General features: G+C 34.5%; 1 long non-coding RNA gene across 1 annotated transcript; it reads right to left on the bottom strand.

Moving 5' to 3' along the window:
- Positions 1–4,543: 4,543 nt before the first annotated feature.
- On the bottom strand, positions 4,544–6,064 carry LOC122136993. Its single transcript, XR_006154495.1, has 5 exons — positions 6,026–6,064; positions 5,477–5,536; positions 5,258–5,314; positions 5,065–5,142; positions 4,544–4,936 (listed from the first exon to the last, which is right to left on the bottom strand). It is a non-coding gene; the product is annotated as an uncharacterized LOC122136993 (long non-coding RNA).
- Between the last annotated feature and the right edge of the window lie 639 nt (positions 6,065–6,703).

Genomic DNA, 6,703 nt, shown 5'->3' with positions numbered 1-6,703 from the left:
CCTAAAACCTCCACATGTAATAACCCAGAACACTAACACTTGAAGGCTGCTCTGTCAATTCTTCATCATCAGTTAGAAACTTAATTGTGCATTTTTCCACCTCAAAAATATGTCTAAATTGAGACCTATGCTCTCAATGTCAAATGCAGAAACGTTAATTCATGCTTTCATGACCTCAAGGTTAGATTATTGTGATGCTTTATTGGGTGGTTGTTCTGCACGCTTAATAAAAAAACACCAGCTGGTCCAAAATGCAGCAGCTAGAGTTCTTACTAGAACCAGGTAGTTTGAGCATATTAGCCCGGTCCTGTCAACACAGCACTGGCTCCCTATTAAACATTGTATCAATTTTAAAATCCTGCTAATTACCTAAAAGCCCTGAATGGTTTAGCACCTCAGTTCTTGAGCAAGCTCTTATCGTATTAAAGTCCCCCACATCCGCTGCGCTCTTAAAACTCTGCCAATTTGATAATACCTAGAATATCAAAATCAACTGCGGGCGGCAGATCTAACTTTGCTGTAGCATAGGTTTAGGGATATGTAAGGTGAAAGGAGTTGGATCTGGATCCAGCCTCGCCCCCTGGATCTTGTGTTTTGCAGTGAGGACCATCTTGTAGACACACATCATTATGGTTGTGTTAAGGTGTCAGTTTAATACATGTAAAGACGCACACTTTTACTGTGTTAAGAAGACAAATTTGAACGTGTCTCTCAACGCACACACATTCTGGGCTTGTCTGAACATGTAATTCTTTTTTATATTCTAATTTAAAATTTGAATAATTGTTAATGAAACACCTTGTTAATGATTGTTGATCACTGTAATTAGTACACTGTAAGAAAAATATCTAGACGAATGAAAAAATTAAAATTTCATAAACATAAAATACATTAAAAAAACAAAATATTATGCAGAATTTAAAATGCAGGTAAAAAAACTATGAAAAATCAATACTGAAAATGTTCAGAATGTGTAGTTTTACTATTTTACTAGCTAATAAAAAAAAAAAAAACTTAAATTGTAATCGATCAAAAAATGTGTAAGTGTTCAATAATTAAATTTTAATTTTATTTAAAATTAGATGACATCACAACCTCATTTAGCAACTTTTAGCAACAAATCGACCTTCCTTTAGCAACTTCCCCAGCAAATTTAGTTGGCAACACTGAACGTTCACTCTGGTGTGATCGTACACATCAAAGGGTTAAGGCAGATTTACATTTACCCACATATTGATCCTTTATTTAGTTTATTGCGGCATTATTTTACTAATATCTACTGTGCTAGAGTAAATTAATTAATGTTAACTGATATTATATTTTATTCATTATAAAGACAGATAATTCTTTAAACATATCCACTTACCTGGAGCAGAGAAAAATGTCATTAAATGTTGACATTTTGTATTATATTATTTCATTTAATCTGCAGTATTTCTATCATTAACTTCCATATGTGATTTATATATATATTTATAGTCTTCACTAAATAAACAATGTAAGTCTGTCAAAACAGACTGTCTGAATAATATAAAGAAATTATATAAACTGTATAATGATGATACTCTCCGTACTATTATACAAACATAAGTGAGGATAAAATAAATAAATGGGGATGAATATTATGAACATAAAACAGTTTTTTTTCATAAGACTGATACTGATGCAAGTTTTTCCACATCAGCATTTAGAAGAATGTTATTGCTTGAGTGAGAATTAAAAGAAAGTGATGTAGTAACAGGCTGAGGTTTGGAGAAGCTTACCTGAACAGACGACACCAGCATCTTCACTATGATTACAGTACCATGCAATCACGTTCTGTGAACTGCAGTGTTTCAGTGCAGTCTCTGATCCACTACAGTTTACAAAGGCCATTGAAACTGATCCAGATCCAGCTCCAAAGTGAGCATTAAATGTTGCTGTCACAGCTGTCCCACAACCCAGTTCTCTACAAACTACTGCAGCATCAGCAATATCCCAACCCCAATCACACACTGTTCCCCACTGACCATTTTGATGAACCTCCACTCGACCAGCACAGGGGTTGCTGCCATTCACCAACATTACTCTCATACTTTCTACACATTTGAGAGAGGGTATGTAGTAAATATACCAAACATAGTATGAAGTAAATACAGAATCATATGCTAATTATTTGAGCAATTTATCATTTAAATTAGAATAAATTACCTTGCATATTACCCATTATCTCCCTGCTCAGAACCAACTACTTCATCAACTCAGAACTCAGCACAAGTTTCTCGTCTGCTCCTCAAACACACTGAAGAAACTGGCTCCTGTCAGCCCCCTAAGAGAGAGAGAGAGACTCACAGCTGCCAATGACTCTCACTGTTACCTTATTAGACACAACAGAGGAAATCATCAAACACAATCAGTGTGACAAATCAGAAAGCAGCATTTTGATTTTCTCCATATATATCAATAAAGTGTGAGCACTGATGAGCGGGACTCCTCCTCCAGCGTGAAGAGACACTTCACTGAGGAAAGACTCGTGTCAGTCAGAAGTCAGTGTGGAGATAAAGTCACACTAAACATAAAGCAGATTGATACAGAAACACTGCAGCTTATATTCAGCATCAAACCTGAACCTGAACACAGCAGATACAAGCTCTGATCACTGACTGCTCACTTACTGAAACATTATTTCACACACAAATAGTTGATATTTACTATAAATATATAAATTATAATAAACATTTAATCTTATTTTTTGGGATAACTGTACATAACTGTAAGTGCATTTTAACAACACTGCCTTTTCTTACTGTACTTACAAGAGCACAACAACCAGTATGCCAGTACATTATTAAACGGACTGGACTGATTGTGTACAACTATTCAGGGCTATTCAGATAAGATTTGTAAAAAAAAACATTGGCTTTTGTTCCAAAGATATTAATTTGCCATAAAATCAAATACATATTCCTGTAGATGTGTGTTTAACACTGTAATGTGTAATTCATTCAGCAGATGGCAGCAAAACACTTCTTATTGTAAAGAGGAACAGACAAGAGTCTAGTCCTTGTGTCTCCACATGAGGGAGCTGATGAACTGATGAGCTTTTTCACAGCTACATTACAGCTACGAATCTAATTTATTTTATGTAGAGCTTATTTCACAGCACATTCATTTTACTTTTTGTCTTCTGCTATAATATATTACAGAATGTTTTAGTGATAGAATGTTTTAGCCTAAATACACTGTAGCAGTAGCTATGTTTCCATCCAAAGAAATGCGCTTGTGTTATATTGATGGATGACATGAGCTGCACTGGGTTTCTAATGTTCTGTTGTTAAGTCTGATATATTGTTATACTATTGTCACACCTATAGACGTTTTTTTTTTTTTGCGTTTTCTTTCCCCATGTGCTCAGTGTGACCTAGTTTCTGTCTCACGTTGATTATGTCATTTGGTTCAGGTGTGTCTTGTCTTGTCTATTGTCCTCGTTTACTTGTGTATTTAAGTTCCTGTCTGTTCAGTTAGTGTTTGTCAGGTCATGTACGTGTGTCTCCAGCCGTTCCTTGTGTGGATTACCCTTTATGTGGATTGAATTAAAGACTTTCCTTGATCTTCGTCTCCTTGTCTGTCCCTCCGGCACAATACCGTGACAATTATATTATTACATGTGGTGTATAAAGAAATATACCATAATATAACTCAACACTTCTACAGCCTGATAAATTATGCATACTGTATAAAAGAAATGCCCAACATACAGGCAATATGCATATTTATTTATTTTTTCTTTTTCTTTCTTTCTTTTTTTTTTTTTTTTTTTTTTTTTTTTTTTAATTTTTTGAAAGTTACTTAATGCGTCCAAAATAAATGCAAATATTTCTTCAGCATTTATACTCTCAAAAATCTAGTGTAGTATTTTTTGTGAGGGGAAGCTGTCTTTTTGAACCATGATGGTCATTTGGGCTTATATTTAGGATGTCTTCAACTATCACTGTGGTTGTGCTTTACAAGGTAAGATCATACATTGACATAACTTAAGGGTTTGTATAATGTCGTATTGAAATACACACAAAAATATGTCTGCTTTTTTTATAACAAGGCCAAAATAAATAATTAAATACAACCATTTCATAAAGGCGTAACAGTTTTAATACAAATAAATGGGGAAATATATAAAAACCTGAGATTTGACATATTAATAACAATATCACTCAAAATTGGTTCCGATTTGTTGAACTGAGGCAGATGTGATCATTGAGACAAATTCTTTGTTTGCCTCTTCCTCCACATCATCATAATCTGTTATTAAAAACAAAATCTTAAATCATGTCAAATGTCATAATTGGATAATTATTTTAAGCCTAAAAATTGTAATATTTTTATTTTACTATTATTTGTTATAATATTAAAAACATTAAAATAGAAATAAAGATATTAATATAATCAGAAAAAAGGGTTATAATAACTTAACCAACAGGTTTCTCACATCTTCACTGACACTCATGACATCATCATACTCCTCCTGAACTCTCTCTGATCAAGAATGACATAAAAACATCTCATATCAGTTTATAAAACACTTTATCTCATTTGAAGGATCCTTTTTCCCTTCAGTGACTTGATTATACAGAACGCATGTCTAATACTCATGTAAACATGAAAAGGCTGATAAAAAAAATAATGTAGTTTTGTGCCTCTAACTTGTTACCCCTTGAGAGGTCTGTCTAATAATGATGACATCATCATAATTCTCTGGTGTGTCTACACATGCGAATATGAGTCAAAATTAAATATTAGCCAATAAACCCATTAAAGACAGTGATTTAAAATATTATTTGTAACAATCTGGATTTTAAATATTATATATAGTTTAATTGATTAAAAGGTAAAACACCTTTTTTGATATCAGAGTTCTGTCCGGTCGTCATGACATCATCATAGCTCTCAGGTGTGTCTACTACAAATTCACACATTCATCACAGACACACATTCAATACATTTAGAAAAAAAAATCTAACTTAAACATACAGTAATATTTTACATTAAAATTATATTATATGCTGCTGTAGAGTAAGAGAGTGACACCTGTCTCACGATCTGGTTTCAGTCCAACAGTGATGACATCATCATAGTATCCCGGTGTGATTTCCTTCACCATCTCTTCTGCATCAACACACAATATGTTTGGATACAAAACCAAAATATGTTCTTGTTGTAGATCATGAATTTATTAACAATTTGGTGATGAATCATGTAATCAGTTAAAAACATCACTTACCTTTTAGGCCACTGTCATTAGTGACATAATTATAATATACACTCTTGAACGCTTTTGCTAAAAAGGAGAGCAGACTGTTAGCATATAAGCAAACAGCAGTATTTAAATAATATTGGGTCATTAATCAAATATTTAATAGAATTGGTTCACTTCACTTATTTATTTAGGCAAATTTTTAAAAAGGATTTGTAATGTGAATGTGCGCTTCATCTCTCAAACCTGAGAGAAGCTCATCAGCATCTTCATACCCAGAATGCAGTTCTTCAGAGATGAGACTCCCTGTGAAAGAAGAGCAGAGCAGTCAGAAACATGTTCATCATTACAAACAGACTGAATCCTCATTTCCATAATTATTATGTAGACAATACCGCACAAATATTAATTATTCACATTTAAAAGCATTATAGGCAGATCCCATTTTTATTAGGCCTATTAGCAAACACACAATTATCCTCATGTGAACTCATTCCTCACTGCCTTCCAGAAATACACACTCACACCTCCACCAACACTTAGTGTAACATATGAACACCTCCTTATGACAATCTAAAAATACAAACAGGAAGAGACACTCAACACTCACACACACACACACACACACACACACTGACACACACACATAAACATGCACCTGCAGCTCTGTGGTTTTCTGTCAGGAATTCTGTGGTTTGAAGCAGGAGGTTTAACAGGACTAATAATAGATGAACATCAACTGTCTGACAGACTCTTATTAATGCTATTAAATGAGATTGATGGCTCATGTCTCACCCCTCTGAGTGAAGTGATCGTGTCTGTGCTGAATCTCCTCATAAACGGTCTCAGTCTTCGTCCTGTGTCTCCTCTTAGAGAGAGCTGTGAGTGTAGACAGACAAACCTGCTGTCAGTTCACAACACATGACTGATCACACACTGATTAAGACACAATATGACAGTCTCTGGATCTCTCCTACCTCTCCTCATCACTCTGTTCTGCTGAATCAGTATAAGCAGTGGCACTAAGAGCACAACTCCCAGAACAATCACAAGTTTTACTGAGGACAGACTCATGTCAGTCAGAAGTCAGTGTGGAGATAAAGTCACACTAAACTTAAAGCAGATTGATACAGAAACACTGCAGCTTATATTCAGCATCAAACCTGAACCTGAACACAGCAGATACAAGCTCTGATCACTGACTGCTCACTTCAGACACTTAACACTTTACTTCACACCCAAAAAACGTTTGACATTTGTGATACATATATAAATGATAATAATCTGAACATTTTAAAGTTATGTTTGACATTTGTGATACATATATGAATGATAATAATCTGGGCCCGGTTTCCCGATAACGCTCACTCTTAGCGCGGTAAGAAGACTCGAAAGATATATCTTACCAAAGTTGTTTATGTTCCTAAGTGTGTTCCCCGAAGTGTCCCTTACGTCCGACGTTACAAAGGGGCT

Source organism: Cyprinus carpio, chromosome B4 (assembly GCF_018340385.1).
Source record: "Cyprinus carpio isolate SPL01 chromosome B4, ASM1834038v1, whole genome shotgun sequence".
NCBI lineage: Eukaryota > Metazoa > Chordata > Actinopteri > Cypriniformes > Cyprinidae > Cyprinus > Cyprinus carpio.
The sequence above is the reverse complement of the archived record's forward strand: the minus strand, read 5'-3'. Positions and strand labels throughout refer to the sequence as shown.